General features: G+C 41.7%; 1 long non-coding RNA gene across 3 annotated transcripts; it reads right to left on the reverse strand.

Annotated features, from left to right (window-relative positions):
• Window positions 1-393: 393 nt before the first annotated feature.
• On the reverse strand, window positions 394-5211 carry LOC123162761 (uncharacterized). Of its 3 annotated transcripts, none has more exons than XR_006481459.1 (7): window positions 4570-5211; window positions 4086-4170; window positions 3884-4008; window positions 3737-3807; window positions 3549-3665; window positions 1696-3214; window positions 394-1076 (listed from the first exon to the last, which is right to left on the reverse strand). It is a non-coding gene; the product is annotated as an uncharacterized lncRNA (long non-coding RNA). The 3 variants fall into 3 exon arrangements; XR_006481457.1 differs by having other exon boundaries at window positions 1696-1807; window positions 4570-5205; XR_006481458.1 differs by having other exon boundaries at window positions 1696-3665; window positions 4570-5210.
• Window positions 5212-20669: the final 15458 nt, after the last annotated feature.

Here is a 20669-nt window from a genome sequence, read left to right on the forward strand (position 1 = left end):
AATAGAAGAATACAAATGACATGTTCAATTCTTGGTTGACGTGGCATGAATAGATAGATTTATGTAATTGGTTTTTCCCTTTCCTCTTATGGCTCTCTTAAATGGGTACTACATATCTGTTATGGTGAAAATAGGAGAAGAAAATATCAACCAAGCATATCTAAGATACCACCATGATTCATACACACGTGTTACATCTGGAATTGAATGGAACCACTAATCTTTCATCTTTCTCTCAACGGGAACCTTCACTTCCTTCTCTACGCTCTCACCAATACCATCACCAAGTTTCCTCACACCAACATATGATTGGCATCATCATACTCATCACCAAGATCATCATGTGAATCAATGGCATCATCATACTCATCGTCTTGATCCCAACACCAAGGATGATAAATAGATAGTGATACACTTGGCCTTAGGTCAATAACAAATCTCTCATACAAATAGGCACGTGACTGCCGAAAACAAAAGCAATACAATACTAAAACCGAGATATAGGAAGGAACAAGGAAACATGGATTTTGATAAAGACGAACCATTTTGGTACGACAAGTAGATAAGCGTGTAGTTATCTACAGAGAATAATTTGGATAGTCACATGCTGTACAATAAAAAGGGCAGCCCCAGTGCATGTAGCTCCCGCTTGCGCAGGGTCTGGGGAAGGGTCCGACCACTTTGGGTCTATTGTACGCAGCCGTTCCCTACATTTCTGCAAGAGGCTGTTTCCAGGACTTGAACCCGTGACCTCATGGTCACAAGGCAGCAGCTTTACCACTGCGCCAAGGCTCCCCTTCATGCTGTACAATACATATTAGAAAACCAGAAGATGATATATTGTTTCAAAGGGAGATGACAGTGAACACACTTGTTGTAGCTTTATTGCTATTTGCTAAGCTTAGTTTGCAGGATGTGTATACAGAATCAACCAACCGCTTGTCTGTCGACACAAACAAAACAGACACATCATCTACTACCATACCCTTGCTAAGGTTGGAGCTTCATTTGAAGAAGGGGAGGCCTATAGAGCAAAAACGGGATCATCGTCCTTATGCTTTAACCAAGTCCTTTTTCTGTGAAAAAATGAAACAGTGAAAAGCTAGATCAGCAAGCAAAGAAAGAACAAGGAAAAAAGCAAGGCACATCCAAAACAGAGAAACCCAAGGTAGGGCGCAAACCAATGTGATAGGAATTTGTGAAGCTACACCAGAAGAAATAAATACATGCAAGCTTCACAACAGCCCATGGATTTGATATACCGATCAAAAAGTGGTTATATTTATGCATCCACTCACAACCATTGGCGAGACCTAGGTACAGAACCATCATGACACGAAAGGGGAAACTCAAATCTAAAAAGAAGTAACGTGATTTGAAAAGGCAGTTAATACCAGAGTACCACTTCTCGTACTCAAATTGAAAAACCAGCACAACTGACTATTACACAACCACCTGTCAGACTCACTGCACTATTTTGTAACTATGGGTAAGTTTAAGATCCACCAACTTGTAACGCCAAAACAAAACGAATTTTAGAGTACCACTTCAAGCAGAAGCAAAGGATGGAATCCAAATCAGAGAAGGAAAAATGGTGTGGACCCAAAGAGAAGAACCCTTGCAAGCATTTCAGGGGCAAATAAATATAGGCCTGGAAAAGCGGTAGAAGCCCAGCGTGCAGGAGACACAACATACCTGATGCACAAGGTCACTATACTGATGGCACTCGTGTTAATAGGAGTATCTTCGTGTGTATGGCATATCCTTGTTATGACATCAATAATCAATGACAAACTACATAAGCTTCCTGAAATTGATGATATGATGAAATCAGTTTGGGTAGTACTCCCTCCGTCCGGAAATACTTGTCGTAGAAATGGATGAAAATGAATGCATTTAGAACAAAAATACGTCTAGATACATCCATCTCTCCGACGAGTATTTCCGAACGGAGGGAGTACTACAGTAGGCAATCACACCATAACTGAATTTATCACAAACAGAAAACATTGTTTGGTACTCCCTCCTTCCAAAAAATTTGGGCATATTAGATTTTACATGCAGTCCCATAATGCAGGGTGTGTAGTTAGCTACGTTTTTGGAAATAAAAAAGGCGGTCGGTCCTCTGGTGCCGTTAGCACCCAAATCGTGCATGCCTTCCTTTTTTTTCTCCAATTGTGGATGGCTCCCTCGTACGATGGCTCACGTAACTACCAGTGCGCTAATTTTCGTGCTAATACCTAATACGCCCAAGATTTTGGGAAGTAGGGAGTACTTGATAGTGCTCCCAAGTTGGTGTAATCAAGCAAGTACATGGATGAGCTCTTGCAATATTTTCTCTAAAAAATTCATATACAATTATATAATCACGAAAATGCATGTTTATCAATAAATCAACATTACGTCATACTTGTTCCTCTTGCAACTGAATTCCATATGAATTATTCTCTTACAACATATCAAGGCAACATAGTCTATCAGGCATATGAGAGTGGCATTCTCGTAATCAACTAAGCACAAGGTTGAGCTCTTGTAAATATGATACATTGTCACTGACAGCGTGTGAATATTCCATGAGAAGCTACAACTATTGCATGAGGTAATCAACTAACACAGATACTCAGCCATTCCAGTTATAAAATATATCTCACGAGATCTACACTTCCACATGCATATAGAAATATATGTCTAACCACAGAAAATGTACGCACCAGTTTAGCCTACACAGAGTAATAGTAAGTTACTAACAACAAAGAATAACAGAGTAAAAAAAAATCAAGATCTAGCATCAACCATTAGTCCTTAAAGGTTTAATTACTAAACATTAAAAATATAGAGTTTGAAATGATTAGATAACAAGTTAGTCCAAAACAGGGGGAAAATATTACACTTTCACGGCATGATAGTCTATGTATACAGAAGGACCTATTAGTTTCTAGATAACAGAGCACGAATTTAAATGAAAGAATTATATGATTCGCCTGTCACTGAATAAAAAAGATCACATCTGGATAAACACCTTAAAATGTCTCTAAATCAGGTCGTTTAGAGAAGAATAAAATCTTGCGCTACTGCGGATATATTTAATCTAGCACTGACCCTGGTCAGACATGAAAATCCTCTCAAAATCCCCATATGTTGAGTTTCAGAAGTAACAAAGAAAGAGGCCTGCAAAGGCAGAAAAATCCACAACAAAAAAACTAATCTTCTGTACCTAACGCCAAAGAAATAACACAGATCATTAGATTAATCAACCTTTGCCCTGAATAACAAAGTTCATCAGAAGCCCATGCTGAAAAAGTGAAGAATTCATCTAAAAAACAAAAAAATCAAGAATACTCAAATATTTGCCCAATCATGGTAACACAAAAAGTGCAAGCAACATTTCAAAACAGAAAGTGCATATCTAGCAACCATGGTTTTTAACTTCACGCAGATCTACATGTATAAGACTGAAAAACAAATATAACTCCCCTTTAAATTTTCAAATAGCATGGAGAGCAATGTAACATATCATACTTATAGATATAGATAAGTACGAGAAGCACCTGACTAATGAGTTCCACGACCATTGTTCTTGCAATCTCTATTTGATTCCAATTCCCACTAAGTTGTATTTTTCTTTCTGTGGAAAGATCACCTTCGGGGAGATGATGCGGGATTAACTACAAAAAAGAATATTATTTTTCATTTTGAAATGAATAAAAACATCCATGCATATAATCATAGCACTAACCTGAATGCCAGCCCCAGACTTAGTTTCTAAAACTCAATGGTCTCACCTCCCTCCCCAATGAGCATCCGAGCCTACATATTATGATAAAAGGAAATATATCAGAGATCTTAAGTATGTTTTATAGCCGAGATATTTTTTAAGGATGACCTTCTCATTTGGGGATGGATAAAGACATCCATGCATATAGTCATAGCACTATCCTGAATGCCAGCCCCAGACTTAGTTTCTAAAAGCTCAATGGTCTCACCTCCCTCCCCAATGAGCAACCCAGCCTACATATTATGATAAAAGGAAATATATCAGACAACTTAAGTATGTTTTATAGCTGAGATATTTCTTTAAGGATGACCTTCTCATTTGGGACATGGATGTCCACTTGCTCAGCATCAGATTGTGAAGTCCCAAATCTTCTAGCGGTAGTGTAGATGAATCACCTACATCAACCAAAGAAAGGATATGATTTAATTTGGATCAGCTTCGTCCTATTCCACAATCTGGATTTTAGCATCTGAGGTGATCTGCAGGCATCTGATAGTTTCTGCAGATTTACCAATCAAAACACCCACATACAATACACTTCTTCCACAGTTAGCTGACAGCTTAGCTAAACAAAAATAGAAAACTGGTCTGAAAGTGGATGTCAGCAAGTCGGTTCTGACTTCTGAGACTAATATGAAGTGCACGTACTCCACAACCTCTACTACCTTAGTACATTGCAAGTTAAACAAAGACAAACCATGATTTTATAATCTGAAGCAGCCACTTCTGGCTCGTTCATACCCAGGAAGAGATGTTCTTGGACCTGTTATTAGTAGAAGATGGTGGAGGCTTACTTTGGCTGGTGTGGGCGAGTGGCTGCGACGTTCCTCGGCGGCGACAGAAACGCAAAGGTGGGGCTCCATTCGCTGGCCACAGACTTTCTCATCCCATCCTCTATGGTCGGGCTGGTGAAGAGAGAGCAGACGAGGCGAGTGAGGCCGACGACGGCGAATGGCCCCTGGCCGACGGCGCCGTCCCCACGGATGTTCCCCGCGCTAGGATTGCTCACCTGCTCCTTCCCCGCTGTTGCTTGCCTTCCTCGCCGGCCTCCTCCTTCACCTTGTCGTCCGCATCCTACCCCTCCCCTACATCCTCACCCGCATCGAGAAGACCCCGCCACCGCTACTCTCCCACAACGATGACCTACATCCGATCTGGATCGACGGTGACATGGAAGCGGACAGGAAGAGGCAAGCAGTGGAGAAGGCCGGCGGTGGGATCGACGACGACATGGTAGAGGAGAGGAGTAGGCGAGTGGAGAGACGAGGCCGGCGGCTGCGGGCGAGGAGAGGATCGTGGGGATCGAGGGAGAGGTGCGGCGGCTGTGGAGATTGGGGAGGGAGGGGTGCGGCGGCTCGTGGGGATCGAGGGAAGGGAGAAAGCGGGCTAGGGTTCGTTTGGCGGCTGGGGTGGGAGTGGGGCGAGACGCGGGTGATTGGGTGCGGGCGCCACGAGCTGATGGGGCAAAACCACCTGCACCCGAAAACGGGCAACCCAGCCAACCAACATGCAACGCGAGCCCACCAGTCATTGGACAACGAAAATGACCGCAAGGTGAAAACTGAGTTTAACTGCTGCAAAGATCAACGGTGCAGACGCACGAAAAAAACAGATCCGATGGCCCACGAAGGCCGAATCGGGGGAGCCTCCTGGAGGTGAGCTGGTAGCCTCTTTTTTGTTTTAAATACCAAAAATATATTTATCTTATCATATTATCTCTATCAGATCTCACTTTCGCAAGTGGCCGTGAAAGGATTGACAACCCCTTTATTGCGTTGGTTGCGAGTTCTTTGTTTGTTTGTATAGGTGCGTGGGACTTTTGAGGATCCTCCTACTGGATTGATACCTTGGTTCTCAAAAACTGAGGAAAATACTTACGCTACTATTGCTGCATCATTCTTTCCTCTTCAAGGAAAACCAATGCAAGCTCAAGACGTAGCAAGAAGGATTTCTGGCGTCGTTGCCGGGAAGGTCTTCGCTCAAGTCAAGACATACCAAGTACCCATCACAAACTCATCTTCCTCGCATTTACATTATTTGCCATTTGCCTCTCGTTTTCCTCTCCCCCACTTCACCCTTGCCGTTTTATTTGCCCTCTCTTTTCTAATCTCTTTCTCTCTCTTTTGCTTGCCTTTTTTCGTTTGCTCGTGTGTTAGACCGTTTAACTTGTCATTATGGCTAGTCCTCCTATCCTTGTTATCACTCCCGAACATGAAATTCTCAATTTTAAGCAAAGGGAGGGAGAGAATTTAAAAGATGCTTGGCATAGAATTTGCAATGCTCAAGATAGATCTACTAGGAAGCTTTCTACTTCCGTTCTTCTTCGCAATTTTTATGTAGGCATTACTCCTTGGAATAGATGCATTCTTGATACCGTTGCCGGAGGGGATTTCTTGAGTAGCCATACGTTTGATGCTTATAATGCTATGTTAGATTTGTTTGGCCCACCACCTCTTTTGGTTAATGGAACTACTTTAACTTTAGAACACGTTATGCAACTGCTTGAGATTATTGAAAATAAAATTGCCAGTATTGAGTTGATTGAAAATTTGGATAAAAATATTCATAATCACATTACCCAATATGGATCTAGGGTTGGAGTTACTTTGAAAAATCTTAAAGAGAAAGAACCTATAGTTAATGAAAAAATAGATCTAGATTCTGTAAGAATCGGTAAACTTGAGGATATCATTACCAACTTAGGTTTCGCATTTTCTTCCATGAAAAATACTCCAAAATCCCCCACCAAAACTGCCAAGTTTATTTATGTTCCTAAAAATAAGTGGGAATCTTCTAGTAAGGGAGACGCAGATCTCAAATCCATAAGTGTTCATCCCAATTGTCTCTCTATTGTTAAGAACCTTTTGCTATAAACGAATTTCTCGAATTTTTGCCTAAAGGTTTAATCATTGCTAAAAAGGGAGAAACCCCTAAAGATTATAAGTGCTCTATTGAGGAATTTAGTGCCAAAGATGGCACTACTTAGATCTATCTTCGCTTTTATGCCTAGCTAGGGGCGTTAAACGATAGCGCTAGTTGGGAGGCAACCCAATTTTATTTGTGTTTTTTCTTTTTGTTCCTGTTTAGTAATAAATTTTGCATCTACCTTCTGTTTAGATGTATTTTTACCTTTTAATTAGTGTTTGTGCCAAGTAGAACCTATAGGATAACCTATGATGATAATTAATTTGATTCTGCTGAAAAACAGAAACTTTGCGCGCACGAAATTAGTTTTGTTGAAGGCAAAAGCTAATTTCCTGTCGACTGGACATTTACAATAGATCCACATTGTTCGGATGCCATCTGTTTCGAATCCGACGGCGCGCATTTGGCCTACTACATAGCCAAGGTCGCTGTTGTTGTCGCTATCGATCCTGCTCCCACCGAACGTCGCTGTCGTGCTGATTTTTTTTCGTTTTTCCTTTTCCGATCAAAGGAACGTCGCTGTCGCTATAGAATTTTTTCGTTTTTCTTTTCCGATCGAGTAAAACTAATGTGCATAGTAGGGTTCGAACCTAGGTCCCTTGATTGTTGTACAATGCCAATGACCAACTCACCTAATACTACTTGTTGTCTTACTAATGGAAACTGTCTATTTGACCTTTTTAAACCCCATGGCATGAAATAAAAAACTATTTTATTGTTGTTTGTTAGCCTTTTCTTGTACTTCCTCCATCCCAAAATACGTGACTCGACTTTGTACTAACTTTATACGGAGGGAGTACATTATTTCATACTACATTATAAGTTGTGGAATATCATGATAACTCACACACCACAGACCTGATATATTATGTCTTAGTCCTGATAACTTTGGCCTGGGAGAGGGGGAGGGGGTGGCGATCAAATATCCCCCGGTAACTTTGGTGTGAATAGCATGGTAACTCACATATCGGAGACCCAATAACTTATGCACCCCGGTCGTGGTACTTTTCACGAGGGAGGGGTGATGAGATATACCCCCGATAACTTTTATGTGCATATGATGTTAACTCACACATCGTAGACGTGATAACTAATGTACCCCAGTCTTGATAAATTTTGGTAACCGGAAGGGGGGAGGGTGGTTGATGCAATATACCCTTGGTAACTTTTTGTGTGAATAACATGATAACTCACACATTGAAGACCTGATAACTTATGTGCCCCAGTCCTGATAACTTTTCGCAACAGTGATGAAGGGTTGTTAATGAAATATACCTCTGGTAACTTTTTTGTCAATAGCATGGTAACTCACACATCATTGACCTGATAATTACGGTATAACCAAGACGATAACTTAAGACCCGAATAAAAAGTTATTGAAACATACCCCAGTTACTTCTGTGCAAATAACATGGTAATCTATGCATCCGAAGCTGATAACTTAGGTATAAATACCACGGTAAATTTGACTCAGGGGAAAGAAGTCGTTGAGACACATCTTCGGTCACTTCTGCATAAACAACATGTTAGTATACATATAACATAAATAATAACTTTACGGTAACTATTGACCAAAAAAGTGATCAAAACATGCAACATGAGATCTAGTTTTGAAGTTTTCATCGCGATGGATTTTTTTATGTGAAAACAATTTTTCAATCAAACATGTCAGTTTGAGCTCTAAAACATATTACAGTTTCGAAAATAGCGAGATTTTGCAATGACATCAAGTTTCCCGTGCTCTACTGCATTTGCCTGTGGAGAGAATGTTGGAGGAGTCATTTTTATGCCCGGTAATTTCCATGTAAACATGAAGATAACTTATATACCATAGATGTGATAACTTACTTAACGTGGGGTTGGTAACTTTTGACCCAAAAAAAAGTCGTTGAAACATATCAACATGGGATCTAGTTTCGAAGGTCTCGTCGTGACAAATCTTTTATGTGAAAACGGTTTTTCAATCAGAGCGATGGTTAGAGCTACAAAACATTTTGAATTTTTGAATTCGATGGAATCTATGCTGACATCATTATTTTCGTCTTATATGCATGCATGCAACAATTGAGGACAAGAATCCGTGTGGGTTTTCATGTTTTTTCAAAGAAACCAACCGCATGCATGCAAAACTCGTCCGGATCTGTTGCTAATGTTCCGAACGGTCGGACATTAGCACAGTCCTTTGTTAAATCACAGAAACGTGCTTTTTCATTGATTTTTTTTGCCGCTGATCAATAGACAAATTTTCCAGGACTTCCTATTTTGGTAGGATTTTTAGAGTTCCATAAGTTTGCGTTAGTTAGATTACTACAGACTATTCTGTTTTTGACAGATTCTGTTTTTCGTGTGTTGTTTGCTTATTTTGATGCATCTATGGCTAGTAAAATAGTTTATAAACCATAGAGAAGTTGGAATACAGTAGGTTTAACACCAAAATAAATAAAGAATGAGTTCATTACAGTACCTTATGTGGTGGTTTTGTTTTCTTTCACTAACGGAGCTTATAAGATTTCCTGTTGAGTTTTGTGTTGTGAAGTTTTGAAGTTTTGGGTAAGGCTTTGATGGACTACGGAATAAGGAGTGGCAAGAGCCTAACGTTGGGGATGCCCAAGGAACCCCAAGATATTCAAGAATAGCCAAAAGCCTAAGCTTGGGGATGCCCCGGGAAGGCATCCCCTCTTTCGTCTTCGTTCATTGGTAACTTTATTTGGAGCTATATTTTTATTCGCCACATGATATGTGTTTTGCTTGGAGCATCGTGTATTATATTAGTCTTTGCTTTTTAGTTTACCACAATCATCCTTGCTGTACACCCCTTTTGGGAGAAGCCCACTTGATTAGAATTTGCTAGAATACTCTATGTGCTTCACTTATATCTTTTGAGTTTGATAGTTTTTGCTCTAGTGCTTCACTTATATCTTTTAGAGCACGGCGGTCGCTTAATTTTGAAGAAATTGCTAGTCTCTCATGCTTCACTTATATTATTTTGAGAGTCTTTTAGAATAGCATGGTATTTTCTATGGTTACAAATTTGGTCCTAGAATGATGAGCATCCAAGTTGGGTATAATAAAAACTATCATAGAAAGTGCATAAAACACTAGGATCAATTTGGTGCTTGATAGTTGTTTTGAGATATAGAGGTAGTAATGTTAGAGTTATGCTAGTGGGTAATTATTAAATTGAGAAATACTTGTGTTGAAGTTGGCAAGTCCCGTAGCATGCACGTATGGTAAAAGCTGTGTGACAAATTTGTTGCATGAGGTGCTCTTTTGATTGTCTTCCTTATGAGTGGAGGTCGGGATCGCGCGATGGTTAACTCCTACAAACCCTTCCCCTAGGAGCATGCGTAGTAGTACTTTGCTTCGAGGGCAAGTAGACTTTTGCAATAAGTATACGAGTTCTTTATGACTAATGTGAGTCCATGGATATACCCACACTCATCCTTCCACTTTGCTAGCCTCTATTATACCGCGCAACTTTCGCCAGTATCATGCACCCATTATTTACCTTCCTCAAAACAGCCACCATACCTACCTATTATGGCATTTCCATAGCCATTCCGAGATATATTGCCATGCAACTTTCCACCGTTCCGTTTATTATGTCACATTCCATCATTATCATATTGCTCTTTGCATGATCATGTAGTTGACATCGTATTTGTGGCAAGGCCACCTTCATAATTTTCATACATGTCGCTCTTGATTCATTGCATATCCCGGTACACCACCGGAGGCATTCATATAGAGTCATATCTTGTTCTAGCTTTGAGTTGTAATTCTTGAGTTGTAAATCAATAAAAGTGTGATGATCTTCATTATTAGAGAATTGTCTCAGTGAGGAAAGGATGATGAAGACTATGATTCCCCCACAAGTCGGGATGAGACTTCGGACTTTACAAAGAAAAAAAAAAGAGAAAGGCCAAAAAAAAGAAAGGCCAAAAAGAAGAAAAAGAAGAAAAGAAAAAAAGGAGAAAAAAACGAGAGAAAAAGAGAGAAGGGACAATGCTACTATCTCTTTTTCCATACTTGTGCTTCAAAGTAGCACCATGATCTTCATGATAGAGAGTCTCCTATGTTGTCACTTTCATATACTAAGTGGGAATTTTTCATTATAGAACTTGGCTTGTATATTTCAATGATGGGCTTCCTGAAAATGCCCTAGGTCTTCGTGAGCAAGCAAGTTGGATGCACACCCACTTAGTTTTTTTTGTTGAGCTTTTATATATTTATAGCTCTAGTGCATCCGTTGCGTGGCAATCCCTACTCACTCACATTGATATCTATTGATGGGCATCTCCATAGCCCGTCGATACGCCTAGTTGATGTGAGACTATATTCTCCCTCTTTTTTTGTCCTCACAACCACCACCTTATACCACCATAGTGCTGTGTCCATGACTTGCGCTCATGTATTGCGTAAGAGTTGAAAAAGATGAAGCGCGTTAAAAAGTATGAACCAATTGCTTGGCTGAAACCGGGGTTTTGCATGATGGGAGTATTTTGTGTAATGAAAATGAAGCATGGCCTAACTATATGATTTTGTAGGGATAGGCTTTCTTTGGCTATGCTATTTTGATAGGACATGATTATTTGTTAGTATGCTTCGAAGCATTATTATTTTTATGTTTTATAAGCTTTTATCTTGAATCATTTGGATCTGAACAATCATGCCACAATAAATAAAATTACTTTGAGAATTATGCTAGGTAGCATTCCACATCAAAAATTCTGTTTTTATCATTTACCTACTCGAGGACGAGCAGGAATTATGCTTGGGGATGCTTGATACGTCTCCAACGTATCTATAATTTTTGATTGTTCCATGCTATTATATTACCCCTTTTGGATGTTTATGGGCTTTATTTTACACATTTATATCATTTTTGGGACTAACCTACTAACCAGAGGCCCAGCCCGTATTGGTGTTTTTTTGCCTATTTTAGTATTTCGAAGAAAAGGAATATCAAACGGAGTCCAAACCGAATGAAACCTTCGGGAGCGTGATTTTTGGAACAAACGTGATCCGAAGAACTTGGAGTGCAAGTCAAGAAGCTTGCGAGGCGGCCAGGAGACAGGAGGGCGCACCCACCCCCTCTTGGCGTGCCCCCTGTCTCCTGGGCCCCATAGGCGGCCACCGACGTACTCCTTCCTCCTATATATACATACATACCCCAAAAACATCCAGGGAGCCAACGAAACACAATTTCCACCGCCGTAACCTTCTGTATCCACGAGATCCCATCTTGGAGCCTTCGTCGGCGCTCCGCCGGAGGGGGAACCGACCACGGAGGGTTTCTACATCAACACCATAGCCCCTCCGATGAGTTGTGAGTAGTTTACCACAGACCTGCGGGTCCATAGTTATTAGCTAGATGGCTTCTTCTCTCTTTTTGGATCTCAATACAATGTTCTCCCCCTCTCTTGTGGAGATCTATTCGATGTAAACTCTTTTTACGGTGTGTTTGTCGAGATCCGATGAATTGTGAGTTTATGATCAAGTTTATCTATGAGAAATATTTGAATATTCTCTGAACTATTTTATGTATGATTGAGTTATCTTTGCAAGTCTCTTTGAATTATTAGTTTGGTTTGGCCTACTAGATTGATATTTCTTGCCATGGGAGAAGTGCTTAGCTTTGGGTTCAATTTTGCGGTGTCCTTTCCCAGTGACAGCATGGGCAGCAAGGCACGTATTGTATTGTTGCCATCGAGGATAAGAAGATGGGGTTTATATCATATTGCTTGAGTTTATCCCTCTACATCATGTCATCTTTCTTAATGCATTACTCTATTCTTTATGAACTTAATACTCTAGATGCAGGCAGGAGTCGGTCGACGTGTGGAGTAATAGTAGTAGATGCAGGCAGGACTCGGTCTACTTGTTGCGGACGTGATGCCTATATACATGATCATGCCTAGATAATCTCATAATTATTCGCTTTTCTATCAATTGCTCGACAATAATTTGTTCACCCACCGTAATACTTATGCTATTTTGAGAGAAGCCACTAGTGAAACCTATGCCCCCCGGGGTCTACCTTTTATCATATAAGCTTTCAATCTACTTTTATTTGCATCTATATTATAAAATACCAAAAATATATTTATCTTATCATATTATCTCTATTAGATCTCACTTTCGCAAGTGGCCGTAAAGGGATTGACAACCCCTTTATTGTGTTGGTTGCGAGTTCTTTGTTTGTTTGTGTAGGTGCGTGGGACTTTTGAGGAGCCTCCTATTGGATTGATACCTTGGTTCTCAAAAACTGAGAGAAATACTTATGCTACTATTGTTGCATCACCCTTTCCTCTTCAAGGAAAACCAACGCAAGCTCAAGACGTAGCACCTACCTATATGCAATATTTCGGTGTCGTTCCAAGTAAATTTGTATGTGCCAACTCTGATTTTCAAAATGAATTTCCTTTTTGTGTGCCTACACCGTTCATGAAGCGGCATGGGGTGGCCAATATTTTTCCATGCTAGATGTGTTATTCTCAAGATGAGTGTTTATTCACTTGTCATTGAACGAGAGTGTGGCGGTAATAGGGATGTCCAGTCCCGAAATGAGAAAGAAATTTACTTTATGTTGTCAAATAATAAATTCCTTGTTAAGTGTTGCTATGGAAGGCACACGTGGATACGACTAGCCATGGATTGTGAAAGAATGTGGAAAAAGGAATAAACTTTATTTTATGTTTGGGAACTGCCTATGATGCATCTAACTTGGAATTTTTTGGGAATTCTTGGTCATTTTCTTGGCGGAAAAAATATGCCTCCCAAAATAATTTCTCTCTCAATTTAAGCTTGGAGCTCTGGCACCTCTACAAATCTCTGCTTCCCTCTACGAAGGTCCTATCTATTTACTTTATGCAATTTTTAATTTTTATTTGAGTCTCCATCTTCTCTTATAAAAGCACCAACTAGGGAGCACAATGATCATACTTGTGCATTGGATGTAGCTAATATTCGAGTGTGTTTCATGAATGGATCAATGATTTAGCATGATGGGCTAGGGATAACTTTCTTTAGTGTTGATATTTTGGAAGACATGGTTGCTTGTTGATTTGCTTGAGTATTGAAATCTTCATGTCAAACATAGATTATTGCTTTGAATCATCTAAAAAGTCCAAATGTCCATGCTAAAAAAGAAAAGAATATGTGATGAACATGTTAGGCAGCATTCCACATTAAATATTCTGTTTTTATCATTTACCTACTCGAGGACGAGCAGGAATTAAGCTTGGTGATGCTGATATGTCTCCAACGTATCTATGGTTTTGATTGTTCCATGCTGTTATATTATCATTCTTGGATGTTTTATACTTATTTTATAGCAACTTTATATCATTTTTTGGGACAAACCTATTGACATAGTGCCCAGTGCCAGTTGCTATTTTTTGCTTTTTTACTTTGCAGAATATCCATATCAAACGGAGTCCAAACGCAGCAAAACTTTTTGGAGAATTTTTTCTGCCTAGAAGACAACTTGGGGGCCAAGGAAGTGCAGGAGGGGAGGCCTGTGGGACCCACAAGGCACCAGGCCGCGCTAGAGGCCCCTAACGCGCCATGGTGGGTAGTGGGGCCCACGGGAGTCCTTTCTACCACCTCTCAGCTCTATAAATACCCAAATATTCCAGAAACCCTAGGGGAGTCGTGATACGTCTCCAACGTATATAATTTTTTTGATTGTTCCATGCTATTATATTATCCATTTTGGATGTTTTATATGCATTATTATGCTATTTTATATTATTTTTGGGACTAACTTATTAACCTAGAGCCCAGTGCAAGTTTCTGCTTTTTCCTTGTTTTTGAGTTTTACAGAAAAGGAATATCAAACGGAGTCTGAACGGAATAAAACTTTACGATGATTTTTCTTGGACGAGAAGACACGCGTAGGACTTGGAGAGGAAGTCAGAAGAGTCCCGAGGGCTCCACAAGCCCTCAGGCGTGCCCTAGGGGGGCGCCCCTGGCTTGTGGGCCCCACGGGACTCCTCCAACCCTAATCTTTGGCCTATAAATTCAGAAATATTTCCAAACCAACAGAAGCGTCCATGAAAATACTTTTCCACCGCCGCAAGCCTCTGTTTCTGCGAGGTCCCATCTCGGGGCCTTTTCCGGCATCTTGCTAGAGGGGATTCGATCATGGAGGGCATCTACATCAACTCTATTGCCCTACCGATGAAGTGCGAGTAGTTTAGCACAAACCTACGGGTCCATAGCTAGTAGATAGATGGCTTCTTCTCTCTCTCTCTCTCTTTGATCTTCAATACAATGTTCTCCTCGATGTTCTTGGAGTACTATCCAATGTAATATTCTTTTGTGTTGTGTTTGTCGAGATCCAATGAATTGTGGATTTATGATTAGATTATCTATGAATATTATTTGTATTTCTCTTCAAATTATTGGTTTGGTTTGGCCAACTAGATTGGTTTCGCTTGCAATGGGAGAGGTGCTTAGTTTTGAGTTCAATCTTGCGATGTCCTCACCCAGTGACAAAGTAGGGGTAGCGAGGCACGTATTGTATTGTTGCCATCAAGGGTAAAAATATGGGGTTTTCATCATATTGCTTGAGTTTATCCCTCTAAATCATGTCATCTTACTTAAGGCGTTACTCCGTTCTTATGAACTTAATACTCTAGATGCATGCTGGCTAGCGGTCGATGTATGGAGTAATAGTAGTAGATGCAGGCAGGAGTCAGTCTACTTGACACAGACGTGATGCCTATATTCATAATCATTGCCTTGGATATCGTCATAACTTTGCACTTTTCTATCAATTGCTCGACAGTAATTTGTTCACCCACCGTATTATTTTCCTTCAAGAGAGAAGCCTTTAGTGAAACCTATGGCCCCCGGGCCTGTTTTCCATCATATATTTTCAGATCTATAAACCCAAAAACCCAAAAATACCTTGCTGCAATTTATTTACTTTTATTTTGTTTTATGTTTTAGTAATCTTTTATATCTATCTCTATCGGATCTCATCCTTGCAAGTGACTGTGAAGGGATTGACAACCCCTTTATGGCATTGGGTGCAACTGTTTGATTGCTTGTGCAGGTGCATAGATTGGAGACTTGCGTGTATCTCCAACTGGATTGATACCTTGCTTCTTAACTGAGGGAAATACTTATCTCTACTTTGCTGCATCACCCTTTCCTCTTCAAGGGAAAAACCAATGCAAGCTCAAGAAGTAGCAAGTCGATAAAATATAATTCCAGCCACCGCAAGTTCCAGAACCACGAGATCCAATCTAGAGCCCTATTCCGGCACCTTGCCGGAGGGGAACACAATCACGGAGAGGTTCACCATCCTCATTGGTGCTCCTCCGCATGCCCATATGCAGTAGCGAGATGGCTTCTTCTCTCTTTTTGATTCTCAATACAATGTTCTCCTCGATGTTCTTGGATATCTATTTGATGTAATGACTTTTTGCGGTGTGTTTGTTGGGATCCGATGAATTGTGAGTTTATGATAAGATATATCCATGAATATTCTTTGAGTCTTCGTTGATCTCTTACATGCATGATTATTATAGCTTCGTATTTCTTCTCCGAAACTATGGTTTGTTTGGCCAACTAGATTGAATTTTCTTGCAATGGGAAGAGGCGCTTTGTGATGGGTTCGATCTTGTGGTGCTCAATCTCAGTGACAGAAGAAGTGACACGCATGTATCATTGCCATTAAGGATAAAAAGATGGGGTCTATTCCTACATGAATAGATCTTGTCTACATCATGTCATCATTCTTATTGCATTAATCTGTTTCTCCATGAACTTAATACACTACATGCATGCTGGATAGCGGTCGATGTGTGCAGTAATAGTAGTAGATGCAGAATCATTTCTGTCTACTAATCTTGGACGTGATGCCTATATACATGATCATTGCCTTGGATATCGTCATAATTATTTGCTCTTCTATTAATTTCCCAGCAGTTATTATTTACCCACCGTATGCTATTTTCTCGGCAGAAGCCACCAGTAAAATCTACGACCCGCGAGTCTATTTCCTATCATATTGTTTTCAGATCTATTATTCCAAATAACCAAATATACCTTGCTGCACTTTTTCTTTCTTTATTTTATTTTATGTTTTTGTTAGATATATTTATTCAGTCTCATATTTAATCTATCTCAATACCATGAAGGGATTGACAACCCCTCTTACGTGTTGGGTTGCATGTATTTGTTATTTGTGTGTAGGTACTGTTTACATTGTGTTGCTTGGTTTTCCTACTGGATTGATAACCTTGGTTTCGTAACTGAGGGAAATACTTACCGTTGTAGTGCTGCATCTTCCTCTCCTCTTCCGGGAAATACCAACGTAGATACAAGCAATCAAATCCCTAGGAACTCAATGACTTCGAGGGCAGTAACTACCTCCCCCTCTCCGAAGAGGAAGTCAGCCTCGGGACCGAAGATTTCATCATCCCCGAGGATCCACTAGACCAACAAAGGTTTAAAAGACAACTTGTCGCCACCGCATGAAGCTTGAAGAAGAAGAAGCAACAGCTAAAAGCCAAACAAAACACCCTCAATGAGAGATGGACAAAAGTCCTAGCGGCCGAAGAATGGTTCGGCTATGAGCGGCAAACGAAAAGCTACCCAAGCGCAAATTGCTTCCACAATTCGATGACGAGGCTCTTGAGCCTGCACCCCCAAGATATACTCAGGTAGATTAGCTCCACGCCCCCTCGAGGACGGGAGCCGGCTGGAGAGGTCGAATACCCACCCACTACCCCTCGCCGAACACGCAAGGAGCCGGTGCAGCTAGAATACGAATATGACCTACGACGCATCCTTTATGCTAGAACAGGTCAGGCAATACCCATATACGGATCCAAAGGATACCCTCCCGCTAGACGGGACGGATACCAAGCTTGGCTCGACCAAAACGATAGAGCTTGGGAGCAGCACCGGGCCCACATGGCAGCCGAACTCCGGCGCGACGTGGCCCGAGTCAGGGGTGCCGCTCACGCGATGTGTTTTACAGATGAGGTGATACATCATCAATTCCCTGAAGGGTTTAAACACGTAAACATTGAACAATACGACGGGACTACAAACCCGGCCATGTGGTTCAAATATTTTCTTCTCCACATTCATATGGCTCGAGGAGATGACCTCCACGCCATAAAATACCTGCCATTAAAGCTTAAAGGGCCAGCCAGGCATTGGTTAAATAGCCTCCCTGAAAACTCCATAGGGAGCTGAGAAGATCTTGAGGATGCTTTCCGAGCTAACTTTCAAGGCATTTATGTCCGGCCTTGAGATGCCGATGACCTGAGCCATGTGGTCCAAAAACCCGCCAAGTCAGCCCGACAATATTGGAATCGGTTCTTGAGCAAGAAGAACCAAATCGTCGACTGTCTGGATGTCGAGGTGATAGCCGCATTGAAACATAGCATCCGAGACGAATGGCTAGCTCGTCAGCTCGGCCAAGACAAGCCGAGGACAATGTCGGCTCTTACCTCACTCATGACCCGCTTTTGCGCGGGAGAAGATAGCTGGTTGACTCGTAGAAGCACCAACCTCAAAGACCCCGGTACCGCGGAAGTCCGAGACAGCAACAGGAAACCACGACACAATAGAAATAAGCGTCATCACAATGGCAGTGAAGCCGAGGTTACGACAGTGACTGACGGATTCAGTAACCCCAAGTCCAGTCAGCGGAAAAAACCCTCTAAAGGGAACAGGGACAACCCAACAACACTTGACAAAATCATGTACATGCCTTGCAAGATCCATGGCACCCCAGATAAACCTGCTAACCACACGAACCATAACTGTTGGGTGATCAAACAGGCCGACAAGCTCATAGCCAAGGAGCAAGGCAAGGGCCCCCACAACGAGGATGATGATGAGCCTCGCGGGCCAAACAATGGAGGCCAGAAGCAGTTCCCTTCGGAGGTAAAAACGGTGAACATGATTTACGCCACGCATATACCTAAGAAGGAGAGGAAGCGTGCACTCCGGGACGTTTATGCCATAGAGCATGTAGCCTCGAAATTTAACCCATGGTTGGCATGCCCGATCACCTTTGGTCGCAGGGACCATCCGACCAGTATCCTTCATGGAGGATCCACGGCCCTGGTTCTTGACCCCATTATCGATGGGTACCACCTCACTAGAGTCCTCATGGACGAAGGTAGTAGCCTCAATCTGATTTATTCAGATACAATGAGGAAAATGGGTATTGATCCGTCAAGGATCAAACCTAGTAACACCACCTTTAAAGGAGTAATCCCAGGTGTTGAAGCCCGCTGCTCGGGCACCCTAACATTATAAGTAGTGTTCGGCTCTCCGGACAACTTCTGCAGCGAAGACTTGATCTTCGACATTGTCCCCTTTCGCAGCGGCTATCACACACTCCTGGGCCGGACGGTGTTTGCTCGATTCAACGATGTCCCCCATTATGCATACCTGAAGCCAAAGATGCCTGGACCCAAGGGCGTAATCACAGTCAATGGCAACATGGAGCGCTCACTCCGAACTGAGGAACATACAGCATGTCTAGCAGCCGAAGTCCAAACCGGCATCGAGGGGCCAAAGTACCAGCCCGTCGTCAAGGCACGGGAGGCAAGAAAATGGGCCCGAGCCCTGTCTTCATTCGAGGAGCCTCCCCACGACAAGCCCACCCTAGTCGCCCACTATGTGCCTCGTATGCACAACTTCGCGCTTAAAATATCATGTGCAGCTGTGGGGACCAATCACCCTATAGCCAAGTGTTCGGTTCAACCAAGCTATGGTCAAAATACGTCTTAGGACATTAACAGTACCATCTAGGACCTACCCGACATTAAGCCAGTACATCACGGTGACTACTCAAGACCCTCTGTCAAGGGCCCATCGGCCGATTATCATCCCCTTCCAGGAGTTCTTCCTCCCCTTCGGAGCAAAGGCGCAGACGTGTAACAAGGCATAGTAGGGACGTCAAACCATGCATCAAGGCCCTGTGTAAAACTTTCCTCGGTAAAATTTAATTTAACAAATATCTGCAATAGTTACTTCGGTAGTTCAGATTGCATGGCTAGATGTCAGGAGTTCACCGGAAATAAAGTCCACTTTTTATGGTCCTCTTGCAATCACTTATACTGCATAACTTTCCCGTCTCTTCGATGCTGAAACAAACTAGTTCGGTACACATTTTCTTTTTCTTTCGACGCGGTTGGCCAATAAACCGGGGGCTCGATTATAAAACTCACCCTAAGCATCAATCCAACACTATCTTTTTTAAGTGTTCGGTGTCTCGGATATTGCATTATATAAATCGGTTCTGAATTATGTCTTGGGTCAATAGTTGGGTTGCCGGGGTCCTATGTTTACCCTCTTACATTCTGCATGTTCGGCTAATAGGGTAAAGGGACAACCACTACGATTGTACTTCTAGATCGCCTGGTTAAGTACCTCAGTGGAGAAAGCCGAAAAGTGACCATCATAATACGCAAACTAGCCGGTGATCCGATGAGAAGTGTTAAACTACAAATCAATGGAGGTTACGCCATGTTATACGAAGGGTTTGTACTTACACAAACCATTTGATGAAGCCATATACCTCGGCTCGTCCGAACATCACAAAACACTGGGGGCTAGTCACCAGCTCCCACAGTCAAGCTCTTATGGCTATGTGAAAGCACTAAAACCGAATAGTCTGATTGCCTTGTTTCCCTCCCACAGTACCGCCTTCGGGCACCAAGACATCGGTTAAGGGTCACAGTGCGGAGGTCGAAACACCCCTTGTAGCATCTACATGGGGACTAAAGCCTATGACTGGTAACTTTCAGATTAAAATGGCCGCACAGGAGTCGAAACAAACAAAAATAGAAAAAGTATGATAAACCATACAAAAAAATGTATTATAAAGCAAAAGGTTCAACTATCAATACATGATAGTACGTTCATTCGAAAATTACATCTTTCGAGCACCGGGCCTCTATAGCCCGAGCACCATCCATTACAATGG

This window comes from Triticum aestivum, chromosome 7B (assembly GCF_018294505.1).
Source record: "Triticum aestivum cultivar Chinese Spring chromosome 7B, IWGSC CS RefSeq v2.1, whole genome shotgun sequence".
NCBI lineage: Eukaryota > Viridiplantae > Streptophyta > Magnoliopsida > Poales > Poaceae > Triticum > Triticum aestivum.